The sequence below is a fragment of the Manis javanica genome, chromosome 5, assembly GCF_040802235.1.
Source record: "Manis javanica isolate MJ-LG chromosome 5, MJ_LKY, whole genome shotgun sequence".
Taxonomy (NCBI): Eukaryota; Metazoa; Chordata; class Mammalia; order Pholidota; family Manidae; genus Manis; species Manis javanica.
In genome coordinates, this window is record NC_133160.1 from 58,919,953 (window position 1) to 58,935,254 (window position 15,302).

Below are 15,302 nucleotides of genomic sequence, written 5' to 3' on the forward strand. Positions count from 1 at the left end.
TCACCATGTAAGAACTTATTCACTATGTAAGAATTCATTCACCATGTAAGAACTTGTTCGTTATGCTTCAGGAGATTGGAGACTGACGAGAATTAGGCTTGAGATAGATTAATGATTGTGCACTGAGCATTGACCCCTCTATACAGAATTTTATTGTTGTTAACAACCATTTGATCAATAAATATGAGAGATGCCCTCTCAAAAAAAAAACTAGAAATACAAATACCATATGATCCCACTTCTGGATATTTATCCAAAGAAACAAAAACATTAATTCAAGAAGATATGTGCACTACTCTTTACAATAACTAATATATGGAAACAATCTAAGTGTCCTTTGGTGGATGAACAGATAAATAAGGTTTGGCATATATACATAATGGAATATTATTCAGCCATAAAGAAATGAAATCTTTTCATGGGACCTTGAGGGAATTACTGTAAGTGAAATAAGCCAGATACAGAAAAACAAATACTATATGATGTCTTACTTACAAGTGGTTTCTTAAAAAAAGAAAAACTCAAGAAACAAAAAACAAAGCAAAACAAAATTCATAGATACAGAGAATGGATTGGTGGTTGCCAGAGGTAGGAGGTGTGATACAGGCAAAATGGGTGAAGGGAGTTGAAAAACACAAGCTTTCAGTTATAAAACAAGTCAAGGGGATGTAAGGTAGAGTATGATGATTTTAGTTAATAATGCTATATTGCATATTTGAAAGTTGCTAAAAGAGTAAAACTTACAAGTACTCACTGTACACCAAAAAATCTGTAACTAATGTATGGGGATGGATCGTAACTAACTTATTGTGGTGATCATTTCCCAATATATACAAATCATTAGGTTGTATACCTAAAACTAATATGTTATATGTTAATTATACATTAATAAAAAAATAAATACAAGTAGTCATTCTATGTATAAAAAGAGAACAAAATTTTAGCAACCAAAGACCTGTCATTTATTAAAATGAAAAAAAGGGATAAAAATTAAAAATTTGGAAAGATGAAAAGTTTATAATTTTGAGTATTATATGTTGACATTTGTATGTGTTGAAACAGAATATCATGAAATTGTTACATTCGTGATTGGATAAGAAGATTGTCGTGACCTGATGACCGAATCTTGCATTGTATTTTGGACATAATCATCATATTGCAGTTAACAAGGCAGTACCTATTTACATTCTATCCATGAGGATAAGAGTTCTAAGTCAACACATATCTTTCTATCAAGTGCACGGACTTCCCTAAATGTGTCTTAAGGAGATAGAGATATGAATACAACTTTATATCCATAGCATAATCATCAATCAGTGTTTGAGTAAAACTGTAAAATTTTACTGTAGCAAAAAATATTTAAACAACCTAAATATTCTAGAAAAGGCAAATTGTAATTTGGCATATGTATAGTACTTCAGTGTTCACGCCTGGGAAGTCAGCACTATAGTCTTTTTACATCTGTCCATCACCCCTCTAACCAAAGTAGGAATAGCCAAGTTAGTTCAGTTTAGTCCTGCGTCCTGCGTGATGGTGCATTCATTGAATAGGACTCCCAGATCATCTTCAATTCTTCATTCTGTAAATTTATTCATTTATTTATTGACTGAGACACTATTCTGGACTCCAGAGGTTTAATGGGGGGAAAAAAACAGTAAAAGTCCCTTTTCTTGGGAGCTTACAATCTACTGGGGAAGGCAAATGAAAGAGAGTGAGAAAGAGAGAGAAAAGTAAAAGAGAGAAGGGTGGGGGGCAGAGAGGTGAGGAGAGAAGAAGGACTGAAGGAAGGAGAGGGAGGGAGTACTCAGGTGCTGGCTGGTATGAGTGATAAGAAGAGAAAGTAAGGAAGGAAGGGAAGGTAGAGGTGTCAGACAGGAATAATAATTTAGATAGGGTGGGCTAGGGAAGTGCTTTATTCTCACTCTATTTTGTTCCTGACCTTTTTATCTGGATTGTTTATTCCTGGGCAGCCAGGCTGACTTGACTTTGTCTCAGAGGACCTTTCCTATGGGAATGGCATAAAGTGGAATTTGTCAATAGTTTTTAGGCTTGCTGAAACAAAGGTTAATGATGGGAAGGAGGGCAATATTGAGTAGAGATTTACAATTGTGGACTGGAGCTGCAGTAAATGGCAAGTGTTAAAACCAGACCAAACCTCTGAAAAGGTGAGAATAAAAAGAAGCAGTAACTATTTGTAATACAAATAGGATTTCAAAAGATTCTTCCCATGTCTTCTTTTTAGTGCTAATTGTTAAATGTTGAGCACTAGAAAATGAAGGGCATGAGAAGGGAAGACCTTGGTAAGCTGGAGGACTGTGTCACTTCCCGCGCAGACCTGGGGCTGATCACAACAGCTCTGCTACTTGGGGCTCTGGGCAGAGTGTGCCTGCGCGCGCAGGTGATGTCGGAAAAGCCAACTAAGTTATCACAGAACATCCTCCACTATACACCAAGACACTGGAATAGAAAAGGGCAGGCAGGGTTTAGTAATTCTGTGAGTGAGTCTTGAGGCTAAACACGAACATGCGCGCGCGCGCACACACACACACACACACACACACACACACACACACACACACACACACACACACACACACACACACACACACACACACACACACACACACACACACACACACACACACACACACACACCCTGCTATGCTACTGTCAGAACAAATTGGACTTTGGCATTTTTTTGACAGATAAGAATCTGTAATTTGTCCATCTGATCATCCAAAAAGATAATTCTCTGCATAAGGGAGGTCTTCAACTTACATATGAAAAAAATAGTCAAGCAACTGCTGACAAGGTACTCCTTTGTTCCATACTAGCTATAATATGAGAACTGTTTAATGACCTGAATTTCTTTCGCCTCTTCTTTAAAGAAAACTCATAGAAAACCTCTGAGCTTTAGAGCAGCAAACTGTTTTCACCTCAAGGCATTTGCCTGAAATGTTACTTTCAGCTCACTCTCTCAGTACCTCTCAGTGTCTCCACCTAAGGATTATCTTCACTGTTTACTATATAAAAGACACCCTACTGTCACTCACTGTCCCTTTACCTTGCTACCTACTACACCTAGAAATCTGCTGTATATGTGTTTATTTTCTGCCTTTCCTTCTAGGAAGTAAGCTCCATGCTGAGGGCAGTGACCAGCACTTACCAGGAAAAGATTTGTTCTGTGAATCAGTATGCAGAATGGTCAGTAAATTCTCCACCTCAGTCAAATGTGAACTTGGGGATGTGCTTATGTGTAGCCTTATCTAAGGACTGTCATAAACAGAACAAATTTTCTGTGTTTCTCCTAGTACATAGAGCATCTTAGGAAAATATTACCAGTTAAGTATTCCTGCTTTTGGCAGCTACCCATAATTTTAAAAATATTGGAGAAATCACATTTTTTTATAGGTAGCAGGATCACCTGGGTTTTCCAGTCCATAATGGCAGATAATAAACAGAATCAGGAAACACAAAAAAGCCAGCTCTAGGGAAATACCAGTTGTCTTTTCTCTGTTGTAGAAGAAATGCTTGTTTGGTTCTTTGTGCTGCTTTAGAAGGAATATGCCTAACAGAGATGGATAACTAATGGAAATGTTATAGAAATACTCTACAGGGTCCCCAGGTTTAGGAATATTGTATAAACTTAAGGATGTATAAAGATTGTCTTAACATTTTAATTTGTTTTGTTTCCCATTCAAATTTATTGTTATTTAATAAACAGCTATCTTCAAAGACTCTCTGTGATAAAGTAATCAGTTCTTGCTGGCTTTATTTAGGAAAATTTCAAAGTTATTTCTTTTTTTATAAAAAACTTGATTTTTAGAGCACTTTTGGTATTAACAAAAAACTAAGAGATTTCCTATATACTCCCTGTCCCCATACATGCATAGCCACCCCCATTACCAACATCACTCACAGGAGTGGTAAATTTTTTACCAAGGATGAAACTGGACACTTCATGATACATTGATTGTCATATCATAATCATCCAAAATCCAGAGTTTATCATAAGGGTAACTTTGGTGTTGTACATTCTGTGAATTTGAAAAGCATATAATGACACGTATCTATCATATCATACAGAGCATTTTCCTGCCTTCGCAATTTCGGTACTCTGCCTATTCATTCCCCCATCCATTTATTGACACTGATCTTTTTATTGTCTCCATAGTTTTGCCTTTTCCAGAATGCCATACAGTGGGGATCATACAGTATATAGCCTTTCCAGATGGGCTTCTTTCACTTAGTAATATGCATTTAAAGTTCCTCCATATCATTTTGTGGCCTGATAGCTCATTTCTTTTTTGTGCTGAATAATATTTCACTGTCTGGATGTATTACAGTTTCTTTTTCCATTCCTCTACTGAAGAACATCTTCATTGCTTCCAAGTTTTGACAAATGAGAATAAAGCTGCTATAAACAACCAGGTTTTTGTTTGGACATTAGTTTTCAATTCTTTTGGGTAAATGTCAAGGAGTGTGATAGGTGTATCAAACGGTGAGTATGTTTCATTTTGCAAGAAACAACCAAACTCTCCTCCAAAATGGCCATTTTGCATTCCCAAAAGCAATGTATGAGAGTGCCTAGTTTCTCCAAATCCTTGCCAGCATTTGATGTTTTAGTGTTGTGGAATTGGCCATCCTAAGAGGTCTGTAGTAGTGTTCGTTGTTGCTTGAATTTGCATTTGACATGATGTAGAGTATGTTTTCATATACTTACTTGCTATCTGTAAATCTCCCTTAATCAGGTGTCCATTAAGGTCTTTCTTTGGTCTACTTTTTAATTGAGTTGTTTTCTTGTTGAATTTTAAGAGCTTCGTGTGTTTATTGGAAAGAAGCTCTTTAGTATCATTAGTGTCTTCTGCAAATATTTCTCCCAGTCTGTAGCTTATCTTTTCTTTTTTTTGACATTGTCTTTTACAGAGCAGAAGTTTTAATTTTAATGAATTCCAGTTTATCACTTATTTATTTCACGGATCATGTCCTTGGTGTTGTATCTAAAAAGTCATTGCCATACCTAGCCATCTAGGTTTTCTCCTATGTTATCTTCTAGGAATTTTATAGTTTTAATTTTCACCTTTGGGTCTATGGTTCATTTTGAATTAAGATTTGTGAATGGTATAAGATCTGTGTTAAGATTTTTTGTTTTGTATGTCCATTTGTTTCAATATTATTGGTTGGAGACAATCTTTTTGCTCCACAGTATTACCTTCACTATTTTGTCAAAGGTCAGTTGACTATGTTTATGTAGATCTATATCTGGACTCTCTACTCTGTTCCATTGATCTGTTTGTCTGTTCTTTTGCCAATGCCACAGTGCCTCAATTTACTGTAGCTTTATAGTAAATCTTATAATTGGGCACTGTCAATCATCCAAATTTGTTCTCCTTCTCTATTGTGTTGGGTATTCTGGATTTTATGTCTTTCCATTTAAACTTCAGAATCAGTATGTTGATGTTTATAAAATAAAGGTTGTTATTTCTTAAATCTGAAAGAATCCAGTATTACTATTTTTGCAGCTATGATAGATCTTTCAATGCTCTTAGTTCAGCAAAAATGATACTCACCTATTATGCCTCTAACTTTGCATGAGGAAATTTTTAGTTATTTTCAGTTCAGTAAGAGTATTGTTGTCTGTGTCGTACATGTTTTTAGTACAATATGATTTGTCTTTTGAACTCTGAAGTTTTATGGTCTTTTGGGAGAAATAGACTTCATGAATCTCATTCATTTATGTGTATAGATTTTGAGGCACTAGGAGGTCTATTGACTCTTACTCAATCTGAGGAGCTTGGTGAACTATGTCAATAAAAATTGTCTTAGATTTATAAATAGAAAGTCTTTGACTACACTAAACAAGGTCCCACAGTCAAAGCTCCACAAGGTTGTGATAAGAGAAGTTGAATCAGCTACAAATATATATGTTAACAGAGGAGCTACTGCAAAAGCTTTGTGCCATTTGTTTTATATTACTGTCTTCTCATTTATCAGTTTTCCATGTCTGGAAATTAGAACTTCCTACTAAAGAAATTCTTACTGATGCAGCAAGAAGTATGTTTGACTGTCCATAGTAGAGAGATGAAATCACTTTATCTCTTAAGTCTCCCATTAGTTTATGTATCTCTTAATTATACCAATGATTGCTTGGCATGCATTACTGTTAGTATTGAACATGTTCTGTGTTTTCCATTACATTGTAGTTTAACAACAGAACATATTCTTTTTACTTTGAAAAGTGGATTGAGGATTGCCCTACATATAATATCTGACCACTAAATGTTAAGCTGGGCCATTCTAATATACAAATCCTAAGGGCCCCAGATAGAGTTGCCAATTTTGACAATCACCAAGTCAGGATTCTCCAGAGAAACAGAACCAATAGGATGTAAATACATATATAATGTATACATAAAAAGATGTTCTATAAGGAATTGTCTCATGTGATTATGGAGATTGACAAAAACCCAGAATCTGCAGTTGGCTGGCTAGAGAACCAGGGGAGCTGACAGTGTAGTCACCATTCAAAAACTGGCAGGCATGAGACGCAAGAACTATTGTTACAGTTTGAGACCAAAGGCAGTAAAAAACCAATGTCCCAGCTCAAGCCAATCAGGTAGGAGGAGTTGCCTGTAATTTGTAGGACAGTCAGCTGTTTATTCTATTCAGGCCTACAACTGACTGGATAAGGCCCACTGACATTAGGGAAAGCAAACTGCTTTACTCAGTTTACCTATTCAGATGTTAACCTCATCAAAGACACCCCCACAAAATAATGTTTGACCTAATTTGGGTGGTCCAGTCAAGTTGACACATAAAATCAAGCATCACACCAAGTAATTAATGTTTTTATGAATAATTCTCTCACTGTTCACATGGATTATGATGCTTAAACAACTCTTCCTTGGATAAAATCTGCCCCCTTCCACTTTCATTACCTTATGCTGGATGACCGTCCTTATTTTCTATACCTTCACCTCTACAAAGACTAGATAGGAGATATCTTTTTGAAAGATCAGTAAATCTGGGTTTTGTGGTTGTCCTTTTTTAAAAATTCATAGTTTTCAAAATAAATTATCTTATTCTGCTGCTGGATAAGAATTAAAAATCTCTGGAAAACTTGAGACTAGTTAGTTCACTTCATATATCTAAGAGCTTCATGTTGCATATAGGCATTTTTTTATTCATTTACATCACTATGTTCATTTTTATAAATTCACATTTTTCTTTTACATAAACCTGAAATGTGCCTTTCAATCCATATTGTGTATCGTCTACTTTTACGAAGGCAGTTGTGAGGGTGAGGAAAGACAGATAAGCTAGAGAACTATTTTCAAAGAAAGAAGTGACAGTCTTTTGTTCTGGAATGCCATTTGCACTTATGAGATATAATCTGATGTATCTGTCGGAACACGTTAGCAGTAAAGTTTCCAGTGTTTCAGAATGTGCCTCTATTTCTCATCTCTGATGACTTTTTGACATGGCCTTTATGCGATTTAAAGGGAAGGCTATCAACCTCCCTATCACCTTAGTGTCTGGTACTTATAAAAATATGTAAACATGGCAAAACATAAAAGTGAAAACTGAGGCTTTGTACAGTGAATTTAGGAAGTGGAAGATAAGATGAATGAATAAAGCTTAATTATTTTCAGCCCAGGTCTAAACAGTGATTAAAAAACGTATAAAAATTTAACAGTAACACAATAATTGCATGAATCATGCAGATTACCCACCTCCAAATTCCCAAGACATTTAAGTTTTAAGTATATAAGGTATATAGAATAGGGAAGATTTAATGTTACTGTCTTTTATTTAATTAATGAAATAATTATTTCTCAAATGTTTTCTGTATGGTAAGAGTGCCAAGTGGGGGGAAAAATATACATATAGGACTTTTTTTGTAAACTTTTCTTCCCAGTTTAACCATTCAGTTAAACTGATTTTCATTTAAAACTGATTCTTTATAGTACCAATATTTTAATATCACATTGGTCTTCAGTCTCTGAGTTATTTTAAACTTCAGAAAGAGCATTAAAATAATCTATAATTACTGTTGCTACTAAAATTATCTTTACCTCTCCTTTTTGAACTTTCTTATAAATAATATAATTGACACAGTGTAAAATATATTATGTGCTTCCTGTTTAAATGCACCATCATACACAGTTCACAATTTCCAAATGACTGTGATTGAAAATGCACTGTCTTATAAGAATCATTCTGCATTCTTGAGACATCCAATTTTTCATGCTGCACAAATGCTTTACAGAATTATTAGAACATTTTCACCCTGTAGCATCCTTATTTTTAGTATTGTTTTACAGGAATGAAAGTTAAGCCCAACAGAACATTACTTGTAAAGTAGAGCATTACACTCTAATTATGTATGATTCTACATATATCCATATTTTTTTTACTTAGATGACATTTGAACAATAAAAAAATACATTACTTGGAAGGCTCATTAGAGTATATTTATGAAGTCTGCCCTTTGATTAATGAAAGGATCCAGTGTTTTTAGATCTTGTAACACTATTTGTGCCCCTGCCTCTGCCCCTTTACTTATATGCTGGTTGACGCATTTGCTTAATTACAGCTACCTTGTTTTTAATTGCTGTATGTCAAATTGATTGATTGTTGTCAATTTCTAGCAGTCAGCAGCCATGCTTCATTGCTTCAAGTCATGAATCAGTACACATTTATTTGATTTCTTCTGCCCACCCTAAAACAGCTGCTTGGAAATCCTCTGTTATTTTCATGAGCCACCCATTATCTAACTTAGTATGTCTGAGAGTCAGTAAGTATCACTTCAAGGTTAGGGGACTGGCACTGCCTAAAGTAAGGAACAATTGTTCATATTTTCAAAGCTAACTATGAATTTGGCGATTGACACACTGTTGTTGAAAGGATACAATATATTCTGAGGGGAGCATTTTTGGGTCTGTGTTCTTTCTTGTGTGCTTTTGTTAAAATCTAGAGTGCAGCAGACTTCTTACATGTTCACGGGTGATAACTGTCTGGTGGGTGGATGAAGGCTTATTTATACCACATTAATGTGGGAGTGAAGAATGGAGGTCATATGCATTTTGGAGCCCGTGGAGCTGAGTTGTCCCTGCACTACCATGTAGTAGCTGCATTCCTTTCTAATATTCTCTGTGAGCTTCTACAGACACATCTATGAAATTGGAATAGGATTTTTCATTTTTAGGATTAAATGAGATTGTAAATGCAAAATGACTAACATAGTGTTTGTCATATACTGGTTGCTGAGTAAAACTTATTTTATTTTCCTTCCTCAGCTATCTAATGATGGTCAGTTTGTATTTGAATAATAGAAATTTGATATTGAAAATTCAGTATCCACACAAAGTTTATTGTCACCATAAAGCTGACTTAGAAGTTTATTGTAATAGCTCTTCTATGGGCAGGACGTCACTGCTCATTTCAGGTAACTTATTTAGTATACCTAATAAGCCACGGAATCCATTGCTTACATGTATGCTTACATATAAACTCTGGCTGGCATGCGGCTCTATAATTTCAAAAGAGGAAAATTTAATATTGGGATGTACAATAAAATTAACTCTTTGGGACACTGGAAAATACATAAAACCCTAAAGCATGGAATTCGAGATCCTCTACCAGTGAAAAAGTAGTCATATTAAGTTAAAATGACATTAGATGAAAAAAGTCCTGAGATACTTCAACTGTACTTTTAAAAATCTATAATTAAAATGGCCTTATTTTACAGGTTTATAAAGTTATTAGATGGTCATTGGAGTGATTGGAAAAAACAGATCAGAAGAAGTGGGATACGATACCTAGATGTCCTATTAATTTTATTTTCAGTGGGAATATTTAGGTGTAGGGAAACAGATAATTTCTTTTCCTTCATTTAATTTTTATTCCCAATTAATCAGGGCTTCTCAATATTAATACATTTCTAATGAGCAAATATAGCTATTCCCTTATTCATGTTCTAATACAAAATATTATTAGTTGTTTTCGGTAATAAAGTCGGAAACCACATTTAACAAGATTATTAATTTTTTTAGGGAAATAACATCTAATAGGGAAGGCTGTTTTTTAAAAAATTGTCCTCAGTGCTCTTTCAGATTAATATTTTCATAATGAATTTGCTGTCACTTTAACTGTCTGAAAATGGAAAGCATTAACTACATTTATTAGCACAGAAATTTTATGAAGAAATGGGAAAATACCTAGAATAATGGAATGGGAGCAGGCATGGATTCTGTCAAATGTGGGTTCAAATCTTTGTTCTGTCCCTGAGTAGTTAGCTGTGTCATTTGGGGAATGTTTGCAATAACATGACAGCCACAAAATATTTGGGGGTTAGAGATAATTAAAATACATAGTACATCATAATTGGTAATAGTAAAGGCTTATTTTTTCTTTGTTTTACAAGGTTAGGGGGATAACTGGCTGACATTCTAATTAAGCAGTTTGCCTAATAGGCCATTGTAAAAGGAGCATGGAACTGAACCAAAAACATGTAATTCAGAGGCAAAAAATTTAAAGTGCCATCAGAGTATTTTCAGCCATAGAATTGATGTTCCTTGATGGCTGATTGGATGTTGCAGAGGATAGAGTAAGGAGTCAAAAAGAAAATAGTAATAATTAAAGTTTAGGAATTCAGGCTGTTTTGAAGACTTTGAAGTTGTGTCTTAGAATGTCTTTCTTAAAACCCAGTGAAAATAAGCTAAACGCAGTCAAAATTAAAACAAAACACTTCAAATGATAATCAGGGAAAGGATAAAGCGTACTGTAATGTCTTATACTTTGAAACACTGAACATCAAAGTAATAGAAGACTCTTAAACAGAGGACAAGCATCGCTCCACCCCTTGGTACCACAGAACTGAGTTCACAGTAACCTCAGAATCCTTATTAATACTCTCAAATCTGGGGAGAAGCAAACGGAATAGCACATTTATTTTTCCTTTTGTTTGAGAACTAGTGGAAACAGCTGCTAGGAGTAAATAGGTAGGCTGGGGAAAGTAAGTGAAGGAGATGACTCTCTCTGAACAAAGTAAACCCTCCAGGGCTATTCTTAAACTGAGTAAATAATTGGGAACACATAAAAAGTGTTCTCCTTTCTCTGTCCCTGACACTTATGGGAAATGAACTTCAGTACAGATATTTTTAAAGCTCTCAGAAGAAAGAGCATAGCCTGTTTATTCTTAAATAGACTTCAGTTTGACCAACTCAACCGAATATTCTACGTTCTCTCAGTACCCACTCCGGGCCATACTCAACCCTCCAACTATACCTCGGAGAGAAAAACAAACTGTCCTCAGAAACAGTGGAAAGAATGACAAGAATTCCCATACAGTCCTCCAAGCAAATTCCAGTGTTGGACCGAAGTGATCTAGATTAGGTAAGCTTACAAAAGTAATAGCAGGTAATTAAGGGAATATCATATGCAAACAAATGAAAAAAAAATATTAAAACAATAAAATAATAGAAAGAAACATAGGATCCCAGAGTCTAAGGAGCCAATTCAAGGAAGAAAATAAAAATTTCTCATAATTGCTTCTTGCTATATATATATATGTATTATGCTGATCAGCATAATACAAATATAAAAAGTTTAAACAACAGAATGAGGTTACAAAGGGAATTTCAGACCTAAGAAAATTGAGAATCAACACAGCAATTTGGATCTTATAGTTAAAAAAAGATGATATATCACTAGAAATTGAATCACTGCTGCAGTGGAAAGGCTTGATATGATTGTAATTGTTGCAATAACATTTAAAACAAAAGAATATCATAATATATTTCCAGAGTACAGCCATACAAAATGGAAAATAAAATGCATTTTCTTAAGATAAAGAAAGAACTGCATATCAACAAAGAGTCCTTTGTTCTAAGAAACTTAATAAAACTGTGACATATTCCAGCACAGCAGTTATCTTTCAAAGGGAGAAGAAAGCAAAAAAATATTTAATAGAACAAGTAGGAAAAGAAAATTGTTACATGGGTCAAAATGATGAGACTGGTCTCAGTTTTTTTTTAAGCCAACAGAAAGAGTTAATGCCAAAGTCAATGTAGGGATGTCTGCACACTCTGAGGGTGCCAATGCCTTGAGAAATTTATTACCAGCATGCAGGCCCTTCAAAAATAGAATCAAAAGACAGACTCCCAAATACGAACAAACACAGTAAATATTGCACCCTTGAGTTCTTCTTCAGGTGCAGTGGGAGATTATGTACTGGCCACTACATGTAGTCAAAAGATGAATTTGAATATTGAATTTGGTAAAGGAACAGCTGTGTTAAAGAACTGGTAATAAATTTTGAATCAGTAAAAGATCTTTTCAATGATATTTAATGCTCCTAATTTGAGTCATATAATTTCATCTGATATTTCATTTTCATCCTAATGGGGTTTTGGGTAATATTTAAAAGTTTTATAATAAGAATATATTGTTTTTACAAAAACAATTGAGTAATTTTGCTTAAAAAAAACAACAACTAAAACCTAGTATCAGCTATACCACAATATTATTAAAGATTAAATCAGATGGTGGAGAATAATTATTGTTCTCTTCTTTCCTGTTCTGTCCTTTATTTTTAAAAACATCTCAAATTTTTTAAAAAATTAGACAACTTAGTGAAAGATGTTTTAAGTTGGAGGTGCCCTTAAGATATCCTGAGGGAGATGCTTATTAGGCATTTGCAGACAGGAACTGAAGGTAAAGTTGTGAGACATAGCATTAATAAGGATTTGAGTCGAACTGACAAATGAAATCTAGAGAGTGGGGATTATTTTAGAAAAGTAGCACAGAGTAGCTGAGGGCAGAGACCTGAGAACATGACTGTAGTTAAGAAGCAAATGGTAAAATAAAATCAGAAAATACCAGAAACCTTGCCCACTTACCCCTTTAAATTGGTGAATAGGCTGAAAATTATGAGCAATAAGTGATGAAAGGCAACAGAACAGTTTCTTTTCTGACACTGACTTATCTCCTCCTTTAAGGAAACCTTTGTTCTCCTTTACTACATCATGATGTCTTGCCAATGATGAGCCTGATCTATGGAGGATCTACAGGTGTACTTCCGTTTCTGTAAATGTTTTGTCATTCAGAAACTATACTAATTCTCTAGATCCCACTGCTTTATGAATGCCATTCTTTGAGAGAATAACTCTTAGAGTATTACATTTAAGCCACAACTCTCCTTTCTATTGGTTTCTTATTTCCCACAGCTGGGATTCTAGGTTCTGCCCATGAATTTAATCACACCCTGTCATACTGGGTCCTCAGCAAATTTATTCAATTCCCTTTCAATTCAGTTCCTAGCCAGGAATTGACAGAGAATTACAAAGAAGCACTTTTTCAGTTTGTTTTTCCAAATTAAAATACACTTGTTATATTGGTCGACTAGATTTTTATACATAAATTTAGTTCTTATTCTACAGCTTTTTTAAACTTTACATCACTCTGTTTTAGTTATATAAACATTATGATATGCCACAATTTCATTTATGAGTTTATAAAGAAAATTTAATACCTTTAAAAATCATGTTAGTTTGTTGAGGTGAAAAAAAGCCTTATTAGATTGAACACATCTAGAATTATGTATCATGTATATTATGCTAGCTTTGAAATAATCTGCTTTACTATTCAAGTTCTTATTTAACAGGTATAACATTTGCAACTTAGGACCAATTTGTCTGAATGGTTTGAAAATCTGACTAATTTATTAATAAAAAATAAATTAACTTTTATTGAAAAATAACACTACAGGCTTCAATGGCTAAGAATGAGATTTCAACTCATACTCATACTTAGTTAGCATTAAAATCAGATTATTACAAGAAAGGAAAAATTAAATATCTTTTTTATTTTAAAATATAAAAAACAATTATTAAATTTCTTTTGCATTTTTTAAAAGTTTGGTATCATTAATATACAATCACATGAGCAACACTGTGGTTACTAGATTCCCCCCATTATCAAGTTCTCTGCACATACCCCATTGCAGTCACTGTCCATCAGCGTAGTAAGATGCTATAGGGTCACTGCTTGTCTTCTCTGTGTTATACTGCCTTCCCCATGGCTCCCCCACTACATTATGTGTGCTAATTGTAATGCTCCTTTTTCCCCTTATCCCTCCCTTCCCACCCATCCTCCCCAGTCCCTTTCCCTTTGGTAACTGTTAGTCCATTCTTGGGTTCTGTGAATCTGCTGCTGTTCTGTTCCTTCAGTTTTTGCTTTGTTCTTATGCTCCACAGATGAATGAAATCATTCAGTACTTGTTAAATATTAATTTAAGTCCTATATTTAAATTTCTAAAAATCTTTAAAATATTATTAAAATTATTTATCAATAAAATCTGTATAATGGCTCAAATAGGTGAAGTGGTTTTTTCTTTAGTGTAGAATTCACACTAAAAATTGAGAGTAGCCTCTCTCTAATGTTTTTAAGCACATACTACTTTTTTAAAGAATTCAGTTTGACAATCTCAATAAAAAGATACAACTAATAATCACACTGATGTCACTGAGTTACCTAGTCCCATCCAAAATAAGTTCTAAGAACTTCAAGGGAAAAAAGTATTATAAATTGGAATTTTATGTGAAACTAAACAGAGGTACCATTATATGACCTGAAATTCTGTGAAAACATTTAAATGCAGCTGATAATCTTGAGACCTGTTTAAATGGCATAGGAAACATCACTAAACCTTGAAGAGGACAGCAATTCTTAGTGTCAGACAGAGATACACATTCCTGATCTGGTAGTAAATAGTTTAGACATATTCAAAAGGACTATGATAGGGAAGAAAGTCAACTCTATACACTGAGGCTGAGAGCTAGACTGCAGTCTTCTCAGAGCCTGAAATTGGGATTTGGCCAGTGAGACCATTTGTCAGACAAGAAGAGGTACAGAAGTTCAAGCTGAATCCTCTCATGAAGCCTAGGGGACACCCCTGAACTCAGCATCAAAATACATCCACTTGGTTGTAGAAAGAAAATTCTAATTGTTGCTCTAAATAATGTAACTTACCCATGAGATATGTGTTGTTTGCAGGTAGGTAGATAATATGGGTCTGGAAAATTGGGACTGTCATATTATACATTTGTGTCTGCTGTGTTTATGTATGTAGAAAATAAAATCATGATTTTGTCAATTTACTTGTAGCAGAATATGCAGCCTACATATATTGAGTATTTTCAATATTCTGGTCTCAATATTCAGGAATGTCTGGGAATGCCCCTAAATCATAGTATCTTGAAGGTTGTATACTGTTCCCTGAGGTGTTGGACAGTGCAGCC